We start from the raw sequence: 21637 nt of genomic DNA, 5'->3' as shown, positions 1-21637 counted from the left end.
AGACTAGGAGCGGTGTGCAGATGGCTGAGCCTCGGCTCCCCCGGGTGCGTTTGGATGGGTGGAGAGCAGGGCGGACAGATGTGGAAATTGTGATATGCTCAAGTCACAGCTAGTTCCTGGCAGAGCTGGACCAAAGCCGGGCTCTGGGAATTCGAAGGTCTTCACTGCGTCCGCTGCTGGCGCGGTGTGTGTCCTCTCAGAAAGCGGACTGGCCCTCTGAGTCTCTGGTAGAGATCCAGACTGTGCCTGACGTTTGAGGTCAGCAAAGCCCCTAGGCATCCTTTAAAACACCCCCCACCCAGACGTGGCCACGGACTCTATTCACCTTTAATGTTGTCCCGGCGTATTGACACCACTTTCTAAGGGAGAAACTGAGGCAGGAAGGTAAAGGGGCTTCCTTAAGAGATGACAACCAACCCAGGGTGGTGCTGCCTGCCTTTCCACAGTGCCAGCACCTTTGGAACCACCTGTGATCCCTGCTTCGGGGCCCGGGATAGCCCCAACGCTTTTACCTGTGCACGAGGGACACACCCAGAAGCTAGGGTCAAACATCAGGGCCTCTCGCTGGTGAGGCCTGTCTTAAGGCCCTGAGCTTATTTTCGCATCTGTGGTCTTGTATTATTTTTCTTAAATAGGACCCCTCCCCAAATTGTAATTTCTAGGTTCCAGAAAACCTTCCTCTGACTCTGAGTTCCACACTGGATAACACGAGCTTGTTATTCCTGATATGTAATGGGAGCTGTTAGGCTCTCAGAGGACTACTATGAGAGTAAAAACTGGCAGTCAGGTTTGTTAGCATTATGCCACTTTTTTATTTGCATAACTTAATGGCATAGCAAACAAAACTCTGGCCTGATTATTTAAACAAACAAGGATTCAGTTTCATCTCTCTTACTGAGATGCCCTGAACTCTTAGAGCCCCAGTTCCTCTGTTAAAAGGGGATAATACTACTTAGGTCACAGAGTGATAATGAGTATTTAATTTGCTTATTTGTTAAGGTCTACTCACTGAGTTCCAGTGTTCTCAGGGGATGCAGCAGAGCACAGAAATGACAAAGTCCCTGCTTGCATGGAGTTTATGTTGTGATAGGGTGGCACACAGTAAGCATATGAGTAAATGGAAATGTATAATGTCAGGCAGTGGTAAGTGCTAGGGTAGAACATAAAACAAAGTGAAGGGACAGGAGCTGATATTTTAAGTGAGATGGATGTTTAGGTCTCTCTGAAAGGATGACATTTGAGCAGTGACAAGTGTGAAGTTAGGAGCAAACATCTGGGGGAAGATTATCCCAGATGGAAGGAATAGGGGTGCAAAGATCCTCAGATATGGGGATTTCTGCATGCCAGGGGATAGCAAGGAGGGTGGTGGGGCTGGAGATGTGGCCAGGGGCCAGATTGCTAGGGCTTTGTAGGTGATGGTAAGTAAGAGTTTTGGTTAAATGAGGAAATAGGTTTTTGAGTCTAGCTTCTTCCCCATCCTCTCTCCCCTGCCCCTAAACAAACTAGTGGGATTTTTAACATAATGGCTAACAACAGTTTGTGTGCTATTAATTTTTAAAAATAGATAAGCTGGTTCTTATCTATGGGCTCATTTTTTAAAAATTTTTTTTAATTTATTTATTTTTGAGACAGAGAGAGACAGAACATGAGCAGGGGAGGGGCGGAGAGAGAGGGAGACACAGGATCCGAAGCAGGCTCCAGGCTCTGAGCTGTCAGCACAGAGCCCAACGTGGGGCTCGAACTCACGAACTGTGAGATCGTGACCTGAGCTGAAGTCGGGCGCTCAACCGACTGAGCCACCCAGGCGCCCCATCTATGGGCTCATTTTTATCTATCAAAACTCCTGTGATCACTTGGAAAGTACACTCTAAAGATGTCAATTCAATTTTTGCAGATACCCTTTTAAAAGAAATTATGTCATTCTTTCCCTTTCTTTCTCCTCCCTTCCAAATTCTGTTAAGTGTATGTGTGTCAGTCCGGGCAGGCAAGCCTGATTGCCACATAGATAGAAGAAAGTTTCTGGTTCAGAGGATGAGAGGCTGTTGAGAAAAGTGAGAGAAACCACCGAGGAAGAGGAGTCTTAAAGTCAAACATGACCTCTGGGATTAAAAACTTGCCTCTGAGGTCCTGTGCCTGTCTTTCTTTATTTTTATTTTTTGAGAGAGAGAGAAAGAGAGGGTGGGGGAGAGGGGCAGAGGGGGAGAGAGAGAGAATCTTAAGCAGGCTCCACACTCAGCATGGAGTGTGATGTGGGGCTTGATCCCACAATCCTGGGATGATGACTTGAGCTGAAATCAAGAGTCCGATATGAACCAACTGAGCCACCCATGCACCCCACCTGCCCCCTTTTTTTAGTTGAATTTGTTGGGTTCTTTTGATGTTGAGTTGTATTAACTTCTTTATATATTTTGGATATCAACCCCTTATCAGATGTATCATTTGCAGATGTCTTCTCTCATTTACTCAGCTGCCTTTTTGTTTTGCTGATGGTTTCCTTTGCTGTGCAAAAGCTTTTTTTATTATGTTATAGTCTCAATAGTGTGTTTTTGCTTTTGTTTTCCTTACCTAGGGACATTCTAGAATAATGCTGCTGAGACAGATGTCCAAAAAATCACAGCCTATGTTTTGTTCTAGGAGTTTTATAGTTTCAGGTTTTGCATTTAGGCCTTTAATCCATTTTGAGTTTATTTTTGTGTGTGTTATAAGAAAGTGGTCCAGTTTCATTCTTTTGCATGTAGCTGTCCAGTTTTCCCAACACCATTTGTTGAAGAGACTGTCTTTTCCCCATTGTATATTCCTGTCCACTTTCTCCTAGTTTCATTGACCATATAAGCATGAGTTTATTTCTGGGCTCTCTATCCTGTTCTATTGATTTATGTGTCTGTTTAGTGCCAGTACCTTCCTGTTTTGATTGCTATACCTTTGTGGTATATCTTGAAATCTTGGATTATTATGCGTCCAGCTTTGTTCTTTTTTCTCAAGATTGCTTTGGTTATTTTGAAATAATTCAGAGAAAGACAAATGCCATGTGGCATTTTTTAAAAAAGCAAACAAATGGAATTGTAAATATAGAGGAGAAACTGGTGGTTGCCAGAGAGGAAGGGGTTGAAGGGATGGGGAAAATAGGTGAAGGGGATTAAGTACAGACTTCTAGTTAAAAAAATAAGTACGTTACAGGGATGAATAAGCACAGCATAGGCAATATAGTCAATAACATTTTAATAATGTTATATAGTGACAGATGGTGACCACACTTACCTTGGTGAACATTGAGTAATGTATAGAATTGTATGGAAGCCAGTTAGGAGACTCTAGATAATGTGATTGGCCTCCAATCTGTGCTTTTTGCAAAACCCCCTCAGGTCATCAAAAGATGTCATCAGGCAGGGTCTAAGGCCATCCAGAGGGAAGGCCAGTGCATATTGGTCAGACATCTAGTGGCAGAGAGATTTCTTACATCTTACTTAGGGGCCCCCAGAACAGGTGATCCCCTTAACATAGAGTTTGAGGGAGGAAGAAACCATGAATAAATTATACCCCAGACACAATTCTCTAACATAGGTCAGGAACTGAAGCATGTTATTCTGTGAGGCAGTGAGACATAGAGATCAAAAGTGTGGGCTTTTGGAGCAAGTCATGGTTGAGTCCTGTACTCTCTGCTCTGCTGCTTGGTAGCTCTGTGACCTCAGGTGAGTTGCTTTGTATCCCTGAGCTTCAGCTTTCCCCTCTGCAAAATGGGGCTAATAACAGTAACTTCTCCCATGGAATTGAGGTGAAGATTAAATTCCACGGAGAGTGGTTAACAAGGTGATTGGCACAAGTAAATGCCCAATATGTAAAAGCGATTGTTAATATCCACACCAGAAAATAACCTGCTTCACGTGCAGAGCCAGACCTGCCTGGAAGTGCCAAGGGGGCTGAAAAGTAGTCATTGAGCATTACTTGCTCAACATAATGTTGAATCTTGATATTCATATGGGAATCTGGAAAGAGCTGTCCATTAGCTAGTCTTTCTTTGGGCTCTTGGTCTGCAGACCTGAGAGAGAAACTTTCTGGGGTGGCTGTAATGATTCAGAGAAAAGTGAAGGGGTGAAGGTGACTTAGGCAGGGAGAACCAACAATTGCAATGAATTTTAAAACCACCAGAAGCTCAGGCAAAAGTGTCTGCACTACCTGTCCCTTTGGCCTCCTTCTCTGTTGTAAGGAGGTTGCTGGGGGGTTATTGTTCTTCTCAGCTGTGTCCCACGGCATACATCTCTTTCTTCCCTCTCCTTGTACCTCTCTTTCCCTTTCTTAGTTTCCATTCCTTCGCTACTTTCTCGCCCCTCCTCATCTTTCTCTTTCTTCTTTCTTCCTCTGTCTTGGATGTGGCCAAGACCCCTCAGGCACTAGTCACTGGCCCTGCACAGAGGAATGTAATTTCTCAGTCTTTGCAATATGAACTTTAAATCTCACAAAGGGCTGCTGGAGCTACAGAAGGGCAGACTCTGCCCTTGCAACGCTCAAGGCGGTACTAAGCTGGGAACATGGAATAACCCTGATCCAAGAACTGGTATTATCTCCCCAAACCAGAGTCAGTGAGAGTAACTCTGTTGCTTGTTCCCTCTCCACCCCCTAGCCACCGGCTTGGTCCTGACCTCACTGTTTCACTCCAAGACCTTCCATGCCATATCTCTGCTCCTATTTCCCTCCTCCAAATAGATCATCCACCAAATCAAGAAAAATAAACACATTTCAAGCCAATGGCACTTTGAGCCAGACTCCAATCTCTTGAGACATCTCTTAGAACATGTACCCAAACAAGCAAGGCCTGATTCTTCCATTGATTCCTTCCAAAAATCTACAAATATCCCTCAAGCCTAGTCTACTAAGCCACCCAGATCCTGTTTCTCCATTAAAATTGGGCTTCTGTAAAATTTATCATCATATGTATTATTTAGGATTAGTTGAAAATGGCACAAACTCAAAACTAACAGTGGTTCAAACAAGATACATGTCATTTTTACTTTACATAAAGGGATGTCTTGGGGCTGGTCCAGAAGCTTCATGATGTCATTTGAGACCCAAGCGTCTTCTCTCTTTTTCCTCTGCTGCCATTAATATGTTGCCTATGGTCTAAGGTAGCTACTGGAGTTCTAGCCATTTCATCCCTTTTCTATGCAGCAGGAAGGAAGAAAGGAAAATGCATGCTGGAATACACAACAGTTTCTACCACCATTTTTGGCACTTCTCTGTTTCTCTTTCTTTTCTTCTGTTCAGATGCCTCAAGACTGTGAGAAATCCTTCCTCTTTCCTGAGCGTTCTCATAGCAAATTGTATACATCATGATCATTTATTAAAGTTAATATTTATTACATCCCTATGATATATCCCCAACACCTAGCCCAGTGTTTGACACAAAGAAGATTAACAGAAAGTGGTGTCTCTTAGGGTCAAGAGAGGCTTATGTGTTCACAAATGATTATGATGCAGGGTACATTTCTGTCACTCAGTTCCAATGTGTGGGGAGTTTTCCCCCACACCACCAAGTAATTCCTTGACTCAGGGAATATAATATAATATAAACTCCCTGAGTTTATAATTTGACTCAGTTTTTACACTGTCCACCCAGAGATAATATCAGGTTCCATTAAGGGCTTAGCCCCACAAGAATGCACCTCCCTGCACCTCCAATGCTAATCACAAGTCCAGATTGTTACCTATACATCTAACTGACTGGCTGTAAATCAGATTTCCACAGCCGCCTCCTTGGGTTTGATCAATTTGCTAGAGTGGCTCATAGAACTCAGGTAACCAGTTTACTAGATTACTGGTTTATTACAAAGGTATTAAAGGATATGAATCAACAGCCAGATGAAGACATAGGATGAGGTCCAAAACAAAGGAGTTTCTGACCCCATGGTGGTGTAGCCTGTCACAGGTGGCATATGGATGTGTTCTGGTTCACCAACCTGGAGGCTTCCTGGAAGCTCTCTAAGCCCAGTCCTTTTGGGCTTTTAGGGAGGCTTCATTATACAGGCATGACTAATTAAATCACTGGCCATTGGAAATTGATTTAACTTGCAGCCCCTCTCCCCTTTCTGGGAGTTAGGGTACAGGACTGCAAGTTCCAACCCTTTTGATCACATGGTTGGTGTATCTGGCAACCAGCCCCCATTAAGTTCATCCCCAAAGTTACAGTATTAACAAGGACACCATGATCTTGGTCAAGACCTAGGAAATTCCTGGGATTTTAGGAGTTATGTGCCAGGAACAGTGGGTGAAGACAATATGTATTCCTAATTATAAGTCACAGTGTCACATGGGGTACAAAGTTCTATTACAAATATGTGAACATTGGCCATGATAGCACAGAGGAAGCTGGTTACTTGGAGCAGAGAATGGAAAGGTATATGAGATGGCAGCACCCCCACAGTAGAGAACATTTGAGCAGGGCTTTGAATGACATACAAAATTCTGCCAAGTAAAGAAGACAGGACTTTCAGGAGTCCTATATGCAAATGTAGTGTAAGGTGAAAGTCCTGATGGTGTAGCCAATTCTTGCATGTGACCAGAGTTCAAGATACATGGGTTGAATGGCAGTAGAAGATGGGCAGTTTATCAAAAAGTCTTGTAGGCTATGCCAAGGAGTTTGGATTTCTTCTTGTATTCCAGGAACTCTGATTATAAATTTCCCTAAGACCCATTCAGTGTGCTTATTTATGAAGCACATTTTCTTGTACTTTCTCCCAGAAATTCTGATTCCATAAGGATTTCATTTTAATAGGCACACTGAGTGATTCAGAAATCCTCAGCATGGTAGTTTGGTGGCCACGAGCCAGTGTTGAATTAAAGCAGATACAGATGATGATCAGACTTGAATTAAAGCAGATAATAGATGATTATCAGACTTGGATTTTAGTGGTAGAAAGGGTGGCATTGTGGATGTCAAGAATGGAAGCAGGAGACATGTTAGGCAGCTCTGATAATTGTTCAGGTAAGACTTAATAAGTGTTGATTCTGAGGAGTGACAGTAGAAGTGAAGGGAGTTTAGAGAATCAGTTTGGAAGTGTGAGTGACAGGACCTGGTGACATTGATTGTGGTAGATTGAAAAATAAAAAGTTGAAAATAGCTCAGGTTTTTAAGCTTGAATGACTTAGCAGGTGTTGAGGCTATTAAACAAGTTAGTGAAAAGAAGGGAAAGAATAAGTTTGGGAAATAAAAAGTTTCATTTGAGGGCTTATTAAGTTGGGGATACCTGGAGGGGGTGCTTCATTTTTCTTTGTATTACAGTATGGGTATGTGTACCCAAGCCAACACACAGACAATCACACCTCTTGTTATATTGCACATTCCTCTGGGGCACAGATATGACCTTGGTATTTGGCATATGCTTCACTTTCCCTGGCATATAGCCACTTAGAATTGAAGGTGAGGAGGCATTCATTAGAATAAGCATATGTCCCCTCCTCACCTACTTTCCCAAATGGTAGCATGGTGAAAGATGATCTCTACTTCTGAGATGTGAGGATGCTCTTTGTTCTGTGAATCTAAAAGAAATCCAAAGTTTTAATCAAAAAAGAGAAAACATGAACACTTTGGGAAACAATCAGTTATGACATTTCAATCATGCCATCCCTTGGGTGCTGCTGTTCTCTTGCTGTGCTGCTAGGCTACCCACACAAACTTGCTTCTTAAGTGTGTCCTTGTTTTCACATCTTTGTATTAGTTGGCATACATATTTTCTCTTGTTTCTTTGATTTGGGGTCATGGTTGATCATGTTCTCTTTCTGAAAACGATAAATCTTTGAACACGATAAACAAGCTTTTTTATATATAATTATATAAGATCTCAGAGGCTATTCTATTCCAGAAGCCACCTCCTACCTCTTTTTTTCCTATTCTGTTCTACTAATATCTTTTCCCTGACCTGCCTCAGACTTTCCAGGAGAAGCTGGACAGGAGTCACTAGAGTTCCTGTTGGTAGAAACAACTACTGCCTTAGAAAACAGTGATAAGTCAGGACCAAGGACAGTGGCGAAGTGGTGGTGGGTTCCAGATTTAGGCTCCATGCTTATAAGAGATGATTTGTATATCACAGGTGTTCCATAAGCATTAAATCAAATTGAAAATATGAGTAGAAGAATTAATGTGCATTTCCATTAAATTAGCATGAGCTAGCCAATGTGAATATCATACTAGCTCTCTCAGCTTTATGTACAAAACTCTTATTTTCCTTCTGGTACAAGTGATAGAAAAAAAAAACACTGATCCTGAAACAATGCTGTTACCATATCTGAGGAGGAATCACATCCTTTTCTTTGCTTTGAGTGTGTGCATGTGTGTGTATAGTGCTGATATCCTCATCAGGTGATATTTCAAATATCTTCTTAGAACCACACAGAGTCATATTTCCTACTAGTATGGTTTTATGTTCTTTAAGAAAGTCCTACATTTTAGTTTTGTAGGCAATGCACAATTGTGGCTGTCAGAAGAACCAAATTCTTTCTAATCTCTGTTTTGGCACTAAACACATTATATAAAATGGAGGAACTAGCAATGGGAATTAAAGCAAATCTTAAAAGGTCTTAACTTAGCATCCTTTAGAATTAAGAGTCACAATATTGACATTCTGTCTTCAAGAACTAATCATCATGCCCATTAGGAAAAAAGAGCACATAAATCTCCTAAAATGAAAGTAAAAGAGCCATGGAGAAATTAAACCCCAAAAATGTTACCTTAGAAAAACTTACTAAATAAAAGTCATGTAAGGAATGGATTCTTAGCCTGCTATCCATGAAGTCCAGTGGGCTTCCAGATGTCTGTAGACCCCAGTAAACTATATGCAGAATTATGTGACAATGGATATTTGTACATTTTCATTCCCCTAGAGAGAGTGAAATTTCCCAAAGAGTACAAAACTCAAAAGGCATCAGTAACTATCTTCTAGAAATCATTCTAGATCTTTGGACGTAAAAACAATGAACACTGATTTCCTGGTTATCCGTGGTACTAATGTGTAATATTTAAGATTTTGTTCACTTGTGGGTGACAGAAAATCTCAAATAGCAGTAAATAAGATAGAAGATAGAAGTTTATTCCTTTCTCATTGTGTTAGTTTCAGTTCTCTTGGAAGCAGACGCCAGAAATGGGATTAAATGTACAAGGATTTTATTAGGAGAAATACCTGAATGAAAAATAATGAGGGAGCTAGAGAAGCTCAGGGAGACAGACTGTAATGCAAGTGCCGCCTGTGAAGAGGAGAGGGCAAGGAGGCTGACTGGGAGGGTCTAAGGCTGCTGTGCAGTCTAAAGCACATTCATCAAAGCCATTGGGGGTGGTTGACAGGGACTCCCATGTCTCTCCAAAACCACTAGTGGGGAGTGAGTCATGGCCTCAATGGACACCTAGGTGATAGAAATCAAAGTGCAGCGGTCTCTTGGTCAGTTACCCTCCATGTTGAAGGAGGTCTGTGAAACACATTCTCATGGCTTCATGCTTGTATAACAGAATCCCAAAGGTAAGTGGATCAGAGCTAGTAAAGCAGTGTCTTAACCCTATTAGGCAGCCAAGCTCCTTGTGTGTTGCTGCCTCACCCTCCGCAGCATGCAGCTTTCTCCTCATGGGCAGAGATGACTAATAGAAGTGTAGCCATTATATCTGAATTCCAGAAAATGAAGTAAAGGATGAAGAAGGGGGCACCCCCCTACTTTTAAGGACATTTCTATCCTGAAAGCCATACATAGCACTATGCTTATATCCCATTGGCCAACATTGTCATTAACCCCACCCAGCTACAGAAAAGACTGGGAAAATGTATTTTTCATTTTGGGCAACCGTGTGTGGGGCTAAAAATTGGGGTTTCTTTTACCAAAAAAAAAAAAGAATGAGAGAACAGATATGAGGGAACAAATAGCAGTTTCTGCCACTGAGAAGCAGAGAAATACAGTCAACATGGATAATAACACACAAATATTCCAAGAAGTATTTACAATTGGGCATTTTACTTTGTATGTCATCAAAGATGCAGATAAGGGTGAAAGCAAATGTGCAATGTACTCATACTTTCAAATTTTCAGGTCTTTATATGTACAGACTCTTTTTTAGTTTGGCCTTGTTTTTGGCAATCTGATGTCCAGTTGTTTTGAAAGACTAGATATCTGTATGATTATATAAGATTTGATAGAGTGGCCCACAGCACTCGAGTAACCAGTTTACTCACTAGATTACTGGTTTATTACAAATAATAAAGGTATTAAAGGATATGCATCAATAGCCAGATGAAGACATAGGATGAGGTCCAGAACAAAAGAGTTCCAGACCCCATGGAGGTGGGGCCTAGGATGGGTGGCAATCAAGAATCTGTAAGATTCTAAATAATAGCAGCTAAGACCTCATTTGAACTTAACTCTATATTCAAGAGTCTTTGAATGGTGATGTCCTCTAAGGTCAGAGCTATTCTGGAAAGAGCATTTTGAGAAACATATTATCTGTGACTATGCTTTTTCCAGGTCTACTCACAGGAGCTAAGTATGGCTGTAGAGTGGGAGGCTGTGGCACCTGCACAGTGATGATATCATGCTATAACCCCTTTATCAAGAGGATAAGGTACCTTGCAGCAAAGTCCAGATATGGTTGTATTTTTAGAGTCTTAAACTTTGTTCTTTTCCTTCACTTGATAATATGTATTGAGTACCTGCTGTGTGACAAGAACTGTGCTAGGCACTGGGGGTACAGTGATGGACAAGATAGACATGTTCCCAGGAATATGAATCAGTTAGAAAAAAATGTACCATCAGTGAGGATAACATATGGTCAAAGAATCCCCTGTTGAAAGTTGAAAGGCTGTCTGATTCCCTGTGCTGTCTGGGGAGGAAAGGAAAGGGTGAACTGGCAGTGAAGGATAATGCCATCATCACACTTTTATATTACTATTACAGCCTACTAACTGATATCCTTGCTCCCACCCTTGACCCTCTCCCCACCCCCACCACTTGGTAAATCCCATACATCAGTCAGAGAGATCACTTTCTTTTTTTTTTTTTTTTAAATTTTTTTTTCAACGTTTATTTATTTTTGGGACAGAGAGAGACAGAGCATGAACGGGGGAGGGGCAGAGAGAGAGGGAGACACAGAATCGGAAACAGGCTCCAGGCTCTGAGCCATCAGCCCAGAGCCCGACGCGGGGCTCGAACTCACGGACCGCGAGATCATGACCTGGCTGAAGTCGGACGCTTAACCGACTGCACCACCCAGGCGCCCCCAGAGAGATCACTTTCAAGTATAAATCAGATCACCATACTTTCCTACATTGGTTTCCCATTACATTTAACATCTCTTTATGTTTGATATTTATCCTTCTTCATGTTTGCCAAGTTTCTTGGATCTGTGGCTTGATGTCTTCTATCAGCTTTGGAAATTTCTCAAGCCATCATCTCTTCAAATATTTATTCTTTCTCCTCTCTCCCCCCTCCTCTCTCTCATCTCCTCTCTCCCCTTCCTCTCTCTCCTCTCTCCCCCCTCCTCTCTCTTCTTTCTCCCCTCTCTCCCACCTCCTCGATCTCTTCTCGTCCCCCTCCTTTCTCTTGGACTCTGATTATGCCTATCTTAGATCATTTTGCATCATTATACAGATCTCAGATGAAGGCTAAGTATCTGAGCACTGGTAAGATTTCAGAGATCTGCCTGTATTTCACAGCCTAGTCACCTGCTTCCTGAACTCTGGCTTATCCCTCCCTTTACAGCCTAGCAGCCCACTTTTGAGTTCACCAGGGTGTTCTCTTTGCTCTCCCATCTCACATCTATGCTTTGGGAGATCTCTTGCAGCCATGCCTCCCTGCCTTTAGCCTCTGGAGGGTGGCAGTTGCCCTGTACTCTGTGAAGCCTGAGTGCCTTCAGTTTTCTCTCAGTTCTCCTGCTTCCCACCCCCCCCCCCCACCACCTCCTGCTCTATCTTTCTCATCTAAGAGTCCATGTGCATGAAGAGTTTTTTTCAGCTCTCTTTCCCTACCCCTAGTTTTAGGGTATTACCCTACTTTTAGAGTATTACCCTCAGCACTCAGTGAACTTTGATGGGGAAGAGTTTGAGGCAAGTGCAGTCCAGCTTTGTATTTTAATTTGTGACATCAGCCCATATTAAATGTTTGTTGAAAGTTGGTCTGGTTTCTCCTTACTCCATCTCCGTTCATTTCAGTTAGAGATGAAAACAGCTGTTACCACGTCTCTCTTATAAAGGACTTCTACTTAATGGAGTTTAGTTCACTTAAGTTTCTTTACATACTCAGCATCTGATGATGTTAGTTAAAAAACTATAATGATATAGCTTATATGGCCTGCTTTGGATTTTAGAATGAGAGTGAAGGTCTCTTAGAACTTTCTAGATGAAGCCTTACAGTTACCTACCTTGCTCCTCCCTGTCTCCCAGCCTGGAATCCTACCATTCCTCCTGGGTTCATTGTGCTCCAACTTCCCTGACCTTTCTGTCCCTCTTTCTGTCCCTGAACATCCCAAGCTCATTTCTGCCGCCTTTGCATGTGTTGTCCTCTGTGTGGGATGTTTGTTCCCTTAACCTTTCATGTCTGACTCCTTCAAATCATTCAGGTTCCAACAAAAATATTATATTATGAGTCCTCTCTGATCACTTTAAAATAGCAATGCCCAAATCGCCTCTGCAACTCCTTATTCCCTTAGCCTGTATTATTTTTTTTCATAGCACTTCTCACTATCTCAGTTTATGTACGCATGTATGTATGTGTGTGTGTGTGTGTATATATATATATATAGTCTATGTATATTTGTATTGTCTGTCTTTCCTCAACTAAAATATATATTCTAAAGGGGAGGAATTTTATCTGTCTTGTTCAGCAATGAATCATAGTGCCTGGAACTCTGTCTGGCACATAGTAAACACTCAATAAATATATACATGTAGTTATAAATGAATAAAATTCTCCTAATCTTTCTTTTGTGTTTATGGGTGCAATACTGCTTAAAAACCTATCCATTTTGCTTCTAAAAAATGGGCATGAGCTGAAGACAGAATATATTTGCAAAGCCTGAAGAACTGTGTAAAACTCGCCATAGTGGAGGTGCTGGGTGAATGCTCAGTTCCCTTTCCCACTGGATACAATATAATTTTTACTTTTGCATTCTGAAGATAATATGCAGCCGAGGCCTGTCAGATCTCCATATGCTCTCTGTAAGGTGCTGCTATCACCACAATAGAAAGCACAGGAAGCACCAAGACCAGGATTCATCCTGTTCAGATGAGGGTATGCTTCTTCCTCATAGGGTTTCTGTGCTTCAAAAAGCATGGCTAGCCCCATAGGTTAAAGGAAGAGAACAGTATGAGCCCCACTGCTTGGTCACTGCCCATACATGAAACTGAGCTGGAAACCAGGAGTGAAGCCTGGGGTGTGTGGCTATTTTGTAACTGATTTCTCAGAAATCAGCTGAAAGAGCAGAAGACTTTTTCTTTTGGAAGAAATCTCTGACATTGCTGAGTTTGTTTTTTTGTTCTAATTAGATGGGACCTATCCTTCTTACATCTTCCAAACTCAAAGAAACAAGAGCCATGTGCATTGAGGGTTATAATTTTGTAGTTTTTTTACAAAGTGGAAAATAATTTGATTTTAAAGCTGAATGAAAATCTCAGCTCCCAAAAAGATTTGTTAAATGTAGGACTTATTCAGAAGATATATAATAGGAGTTTTTGTAAATTTGGAGACGTTTCTCATAAGGCAGCAGCACCTTGTTAGGACTTTGCCTCAAATGAAAGGGTACCTCAGACTCCTGACTTTAAATTATTTATACGTTGCCCATAAAAATGCTGTTGTTACTTGTTTTTCTCTAGGTTAAAGAGGTTCACTTATGAGGAGAGGATACAAGAGGGAAAAGATAGGGGCGACATAGAGAGTAACCAAACATCACATTCTCTGGGCTTGAAGGAATTTCAGGTCCTGTTTATGTCCTTTGAAACCTCATTACTTGGAGGGAGCGAATTCTGCCTGGATGCTCTTATGAGACCTGGCTGTTCACAGCCATGAGATATTCTTTCTTTTAGTAGACGCTGCTGAGATCCTGGTGTTGCAGTGTAGCCAGAAGACAACTTCCAAAATGGGGTTTCACCTTTGAAGTTAGACTCCAAAGAGAAAATGCTAAGAAGGAAAAAGTTTGGTAGAGAAATAGGCAGTGTTTCCTTCTTGATTGTCTTCTGGCTTAATGGTTGCACTTTGTAAACAAATTTCTATGTGCTAAAGTGATAGGGCAGTGGTGGGCAGTTAGAAGGCACTCAGGAGGTTTTGTATTGTTTTGTTTTCTCAACTTGAGTGCAATTTGCTTCACTTCTCTGAAGGACTTAAAGGGGGTAACCTTTATTTTAATGATTCCCATTCTGGACTACACACTGAAATCACTGGGAATCTAAAAAATATATATCTATACTCTTGGTCTGAGGTGCTTCTTGGGCCTTGGAAATTTTAAACTTCCTCTGGTGATTCCATAGGCTGAGAACCTGTAATGAAAGGTGAGGACCAGTAATCACAGCCACCCAGTCTGAGAAAAGGAGACACCTAGGATGAGAAGGATTTTCCAGGGCCTCTCCTCCAATTTTAATGTGCAAGCAAGTTGCCTGGGGATCTTGTTAGAGTGCAGGTTCTTATTCAGTGCATCTGGGGTGGGGCCCAAGATTCTGCACTTCTAACCTTTCTGTGCTTCCAGGAGAGGATTGCCAAGTGTCAGGGAACCCAGTGTGGATTCAGCACTCCTGGGATGGTAATGTCCATCTACACATTGCTGAGGAACCATCCAGGGCTCTCTCTGGATCAGTTAACTGATGCCCTTGGTGGTAGGTTATATAATATATAATATTTATATATATACTTAAATATTTATTTATATTTAATATATATTTATTTATAATTATGTATATATTTATATATTTATATTTCTATAATGTATATAATATATATTTATATTTATATATATAAATATTTAAATTTATATTTATATATAATTTATATATATAACTTACATAGATGTAATATGTGTGTGTATATATTTATTTATTTTGACATTTTAAAAAATAAAAAATAAAAAAATAAAATAAAATAAAAAATTTTAAAAAATTTTTGAGAGAGAGAGAGAGTGAGCATAAGCAGGGGAGGGGCTCGAGTGCACAAACTGTGAGATCAGGACCTGAGTCAAAGCCAGAAGCCCAACCGACTGAGCCACCCAGGCACCCCGTGTGTTTTTATTTTTAAATAATGGTGATGGTGAGAGCTGATATTAGACACTATGTGCCACATGCTATATTAATACTATATAAAGATTATCTCATTTAATCTTTATGATACTTTTATAATATAGGCATTATTACCATCCCATGTCGTAGATGGAGAAACTGAGGTTTAGAGAGTTTAATTTATTTAAAGTTATACCACCAATAAGTGGAAGAGTTACTTTGTTCAAATCAAGATTCAAGCAAGATCCACACGTTGCACTTTGCTCATATAGTTCTTGTGTTTCTTAATTTATAAAAGTCTTCTCCCTTTTTTATTGTTTGCTTATTTTTACAAACAAAGCCAGTTTATTCATTTGCTCTTGGAAAGGGTCCAGTTTTCTCTACATGCCACTCTCTACCACCACTCTCTCCTTGGAGTGAGTGCTCTCAAGATCATATTGGATATCAGAGGGCTGTTGATGAATACTACATGAGATCAAAGAGATTGAGATATTCTGGTGATACTTATTTCAAATAACTTTATCCAGTCTAGAGTGATTTGATCAAGTTTAACAGCTCAGTTGTGTGTGGGGGTGGAGGAGGTCTTCATTAATAATATTCTAAACAATTTTCAAAATTAAAAAAATTTTTTTAATGTTTATTTACTTTTGAGGGAGAGAGACAGAGCACAAGCAGGGGAAGGGCAGAGAGAGAGGGGGACACAGAATCTGAAGCAGGCTCCAGGCTCTGAGCTGTGAGCAGAGTCTGACACAGGGCTCGAACTCATGGACTATGAGATCATGACCTGAGCCAAAATCAGATGCTTAACCAACTGAGCCACCAGGCGGCCCCCCTTTTTTTAATTAAAAAAAATTTTTTTAACTAAACAATTTTTTAAAACAATAGCCTCCCAGATTCTATTTCTGGTGAAACTCTTCATGGCTCTGTCTTTTCCTCCTGACTCCTGAGGACCCTGTTTCCCTGCCAGAGAACACGAGGTTAAAGCTCATATTTCTAGTTCGTTCGCACACATGGAAGACCAGAGCAAATGGAAGTAATAAGGAGAGATACAGCACATAAACTGTCTCCTTCCTGATTTCCTTTAGATTCTATTATGCATTAGATCTCATGGATGTTTATAATGTGAACAAGCGATGAGGGAGTTTTCAAATTTTAGAGTGCTTACAACTTCTATGGGGAATGTGAAGAGTAAAAATTAAATCCTGGGATTCAACCCCAGAGAACTTGCTCCAATGGCTTTGTTTTTTCAGTGACACCATAGATTGGGGGGTGGAGGAGAATGTGGCCTATGGACCATTTGAAAGAAACACTGACCTAATGATTTATTGTAAATAAATTGTGTGCTCAGTTGCTTCCAAAGTTTAATAATTGCCTTTGCTGCTATGTAATGACTTTGATCGGTCAACTGAAGCTTAGTTTTTGAATGTGCCTGTAGACCAAGTTTCTAGCTTGAAATCATTGTGTTCTTTGAGCACCTAGCACAAGCAGAAGATACAAAACTGTTTACAGAGAGAAAATACAAATAGCTGAACTGTTGAACTCTACCTCAGGACTCTCAACCCAATATCCCGAGTTACTGACAAAAAAAATCTGACTTTGTAGATTATGTAGACTGAAATGTCAAATAGGGCTTTCTTCTTGGATGGGGCCCTTACTTCCATCATGATTTGGCAGACTGTGTCTCTCTCTAGGTTACTTGAGTAACACAGTTGAGTTTTTCTCCTTCAGGTAACCTATGCCATACCCCTGGATACAGGCCCATAACTGATGCATGCAAGACTTTCTATAAAATAGAAAGGAACACATTATTGAATGTGTTTTGTTCTAATTAAACAAAATATTTATCAGACATGTTAGGGGAATAGCCATTGTTACTCATACAAGGTCCCTTCTTATCCCAAGGTCTGTAATTTCTGTTTGTTATTTGATTTTGGGTAGCTGCTTACTCTCATTTACTGAACTTGCCCTGGTAGTCACATAATGAGTATTATTATGATATTAGCTGTAGGTCAGTCACTTTGATATTAGCTGTAGGTCATTGTTTCAAGGGGTCTTTCCTGATCTGTTTGTCTGTATCGGGTGCCCTGCCCCTGGTTGCTCCTGCAGCCCTCTGTGCACACCCACATCACAGCATTGGTCACACTGTAGTATAGTTCCCATTTGCTCTCCTATCTGTCCACCAGGCAGCACGCTGCTTGACAGTGGAGACTGTGTATCTCCAGGGCTGGTCACCATGCACTGATTGAGTGGCCACTCTGTCAGTATTTGCTACATGAATAAATGAACAAACACCCTTGATATAAGGGACATACGATTGCCCTTTGGATGTTAAACTATGAAATCAATGTGTCATAAATAAGAACTGAGTGATAATAATAATCATAATAATTGTTAATATATAATTAATTATTAAATATTATTAACAGTCAACTATTATTAATATTTACTGCTGAGTGCCAGACCTTGTTATAAGATTTTTACATATTTTAAATTCTTTTTAATGTTTGTTTATTTTTGAGACACACACACACACATACACACACACACAGAGTGTGAGTGGAGAAGGGGCAGAGAGAGAGGGAGACACAGAATCTAAGGCAGACTCCAGGCTCTGAGCCGTTAGCACAGAGCCTGATGTGGGCCTCAAACCCATGAACTGTGAGATCATGACCTGAGCCGAAGTCAGACAGGTCAACTAATTTTCTCATTAGCTTAGATTTTTTTTCTTTCTATAATTTATTTTTTTATAATTTACATCCAAGTTAGCACATGGTACAACAATGATTTCAGGAGTAGTTTCCTTAAGCCGCTTACCCATTTAGCCCATCCCCCCCTCTCACAACCACTCCAGTAACCCTCTGCTTGTTCTCCATATTTAAGAGTCTGTAATGTTTTGTCCCCCTCCCTGTTTTTATATTATTTTTGCTTCCCTTCCCTTATGTTCATCTGTTTTGTATCTTAAAGTAGCTTAGATTTTTTTTATTAGAAGTTAGTATAGATATGTTTACACACACATGGTTCTTTTTCATAACATTTAGCAGTATTGATTATGTATTATGTTTCAACTAGTAGTCACACTTTTATTTAGTAGTTAGTAGAGGGGACTTTGCTTCCCACCTGGGATCTACATTTCATCTCCAGCTTCAGTAACTCACCCCAGAAGACCAACCCCTTCTGAGGCTGGACCAGCTGCTTTTCCACCTAGGTGAGGACCAAGTACCCTACTAGAATCAAGATTTAGTCCATAGAGGAGTGACATCAGTAAGATGGTGAAATGGGAGTTTTCTCCTGTATTTTCCCCCAGAGAACACCAATTTTAACAATTATCCATGGGTAAGAGTGACTTATGGGAATCCAAGAGTCCAGTGGAGAAATCCCACCACACCATTAGAACAAAAACAACAAATCCAGGACTGTATGCATTGAAGAGAGTGAGAGGAACAATTTCACTTTATCACCATCATCCTTCCCCCAAGGTGGCACAGCTTAGTGCCAAGACAGACCTTCTTGACTCATGATTTATCCCATGGGGGAAGGTGAGAGTATATGAGTGGGTACTTGGCTTCCCCAGCTGTGTGGACGCTGCCATAGAGGCCTACTTCTTTCTCACCCCATACAGAATACTGAAGAATGTTGCACAATCTGGGGGCAGGGAAGGGCTGGGAGAAGCAGCCAGGGCTCTGAGGGGGCATCAGTAAGACATGGATCCTACCAACCATGAGCTACAAGAAAACACGGGATTCAGCAAGATCAGGAAAACAATACTTGAACTAAATGAGAGATTTACAGAGAGATAGAGATAATAATAATAATTTAAAAAAGAGGCAAACAGAAATTCTGGAGCTGAAGAATATAATGAATGGAATCAGGAACAAGACAGGGATGCCCACTGTCATCGCTGCTATTCAACATAGTACTAGAAGTCCTAGCCAAACAATTAGGCAAGAAAAAGAAACAAAAGGCATCCAAACTGGAAAGAAAGAAGTAAAATTGTCCATGCATATGACATGGTCTTATGTGTAGAAAACCCTGAAGACTCTACCAAAACATTTTTAGAACTAATCAATGAATTCAGTAAAGTTGCAGGATATAAAATCAATATACAAAAATCAGTTGTGTTGCTATATACTAACAAGCTATCAGAAAGAGAGATTAAGAAACAATCCATTTATAATAGCATTGAAAACAATAAAATACTAAGGAATAAATTTAACCAAAGAAGCGAAGATCTAAACACTGGGGGAGAATAAAAAGCTATTGTTGAAAAATTGAGGAAGGCAGAAATAAATGGAAAGTTATCCCACATTCATGGATTGGAAGAATTAGTGTTGTTAAAATGTTCATACTACCAGAGCAATCTACAAATTCAATGCAATCCCTAACAAAATTCCATTGGCAATTTTCACAGAAATAGAAAAAAAATCTTAAAATTTGCACAAAACCAAAAAAAGACCCTGAATAGGCAATGCAATTTTGAGAAAAAACAAAGCTGGAGGTGTCACACTTCCTGATTTCAAACTATTTACAAAGCTATAGCAATCAAAACAATATGACAGTGGCATGAAAACAGACCCACAGACCAATGGAACAGAATTGAAAGCCCAGATATAACTCATGCATATATGGTCAACTAATGTTTGACGGAGTGCCAAGAGCACACAATGGAGAAAGGATAGTGTCTTCGATAAATGGTTTAGGGAAACCTGAATGAAATTGTACCTTTATACCACTCACAAAAATGAACTCAAAATGTATTAAAGACTTAAACGTAAAACTTGAATCCATAAAGCCAGAATAAAAGGGAGAAAACTCCTTGACATTGGTCCTGGCAATGATTTTTTTGGGTATGAAACAAAAAGCACAGGCAACAAAAGGAAGAATAAACAGGTGGTATCACTTCAAACTAAGCTTCTTCACAGTGAAGGAAACAGTCAACAAAGTGAAAAGTCAAACTACAGAATGGGAGAAAATATTTGCAAACCATGCATCTAATAGGGAGTTAATATACAATTATATCAGGAATTCATGCACCTCAATAGCAAAAATAAATAAAACTCCAGTAATTTGATTAACTAATGGGCAAAGGGTCTGAATAGACATATTTTTACAAAACCTGCAGATAGTCAACAGGTAATTGAAAAGGTACCCAACATCACTAGTCATCAGGGAAATGGAAATCAAAACCACAGTGAGATACCTCACACCTGTTAGGATAGCTGTTATCAAAAAGTCAAAAGTGTTGGCAAGGATATGAAGAAAAGGGTACCCTTGTACACTGTTCATGGGAATATAAATTGGTGTAGCCACTGTGGAAAACTGTAATTTCCTCAAAAAATTAAACAATCCTACTTCTGGGTATATCCAACAATCCTACTTCTGGGTATATATCTGAAGGTGATGAAATTAGTCCCTTGAAGAGATATCCTAACTCCCATATTTATTGCAGCATTATTCACTATAGACAGGATATGGAAATAACCTAAGTGTCCATCAACAGGTGAATGTAGACACACACACACACAGGAATACTATTCAGCGATGAGAAAGTAGGAAATCCTGCCATTTGCAACAACACAGTTGAATCTAGAAGGCATTTTGCTTAGCCAGATAAAGACAAATATTGTATGATCCTACTTATATGTAGAATGTACAAAAGAAAAAAATTTGAACTCCTAGAAACAGAGAACATAATGGTGATTACCAGGGGTTGGAGGCTGGTAGAATGGGAAATGCTGGTTAAAGGGTACAGACCTTCAGTTATAAGATGAATAAGCTCTGAGGATCTAATTTACAGCATGGTGACTATAGTTAGCATTACTGAGTTGTGTAGTTGAAATTTGCTAAAAGAGTAGACCTCAAGTGTTCTCACAACACACACACAGAAGCGTGGTAACTATGTGAGATGATGGATGTGTTAATTAACCTGATTGTGGTACTCATTTAACAAAACATACCTATGTAAAACAATCACATTGTACATCTTAAATATATAATTTTATTTTTCAGTTATACTTCAATAAAGCTGAAAAATAGTAAGATCAGTAATAAATTCTTGATTATTTGTTTTTTCACCCACTGGACTTCTGGCTTTTTCAAAGTAAAGAAAATGGGGTTTACTGTTAGTCAAATGAATGAGTGAATTACCAGAATTTCAGGAAGTAAATAAGGTTAGTGAAATGTAAATTTTTTATAAGGTTTTCTCAGGACATGAGCAGACACTAAAAATTCTTCTTTTTAGGAAGAATTAATGGCTGCCCAAATTAACTCATTTGAGGTATTTCAACATGTATCCTCTCCATTCTCCACCTCTAATAAAAAAAAAAAACTATCCTAATAACTTTATTCTTCATTCCAGATATTGCTGTGGTTCAAGTATAGCTATCTATAGGAGAGAAAACACATTGACCCCTTAATGT

At 40.1% G+C, this 21637-nt stretch overlaps 1 pseudogene; it reads left to right on the top strand.

Moving 5' to 3' along the window:
• Window positions 1-405: 405 nt before the first annotated feature.
• The window catches only part of LOC124514165 (aldehyde oxidase-like), a 95333-nt pseudogene continuing 74101 nt past the window's right edge, over window positions 406-21637 (top strand).

The sequence above is a fragment of the Lynx rufus genome, unplaced genomic scaffold, assembly GCF_022079265.1.
Source record: "Lynx rufus isolate CCGP_SWC_20201006 ecotype Redwood Valley unplaced genomic scaffold, mLynRuf1.p SCAF_2, whole genome shotgun sequence".
Lineage (NCBI taxonomy): Eukaryota > Metazoa > Chordata > Mammalia > Carnivora > Felidae > Lynx > Lynx rufus.
This window is presented reverse-complemented; position numbering and strand designations above follow the sequence as displayed.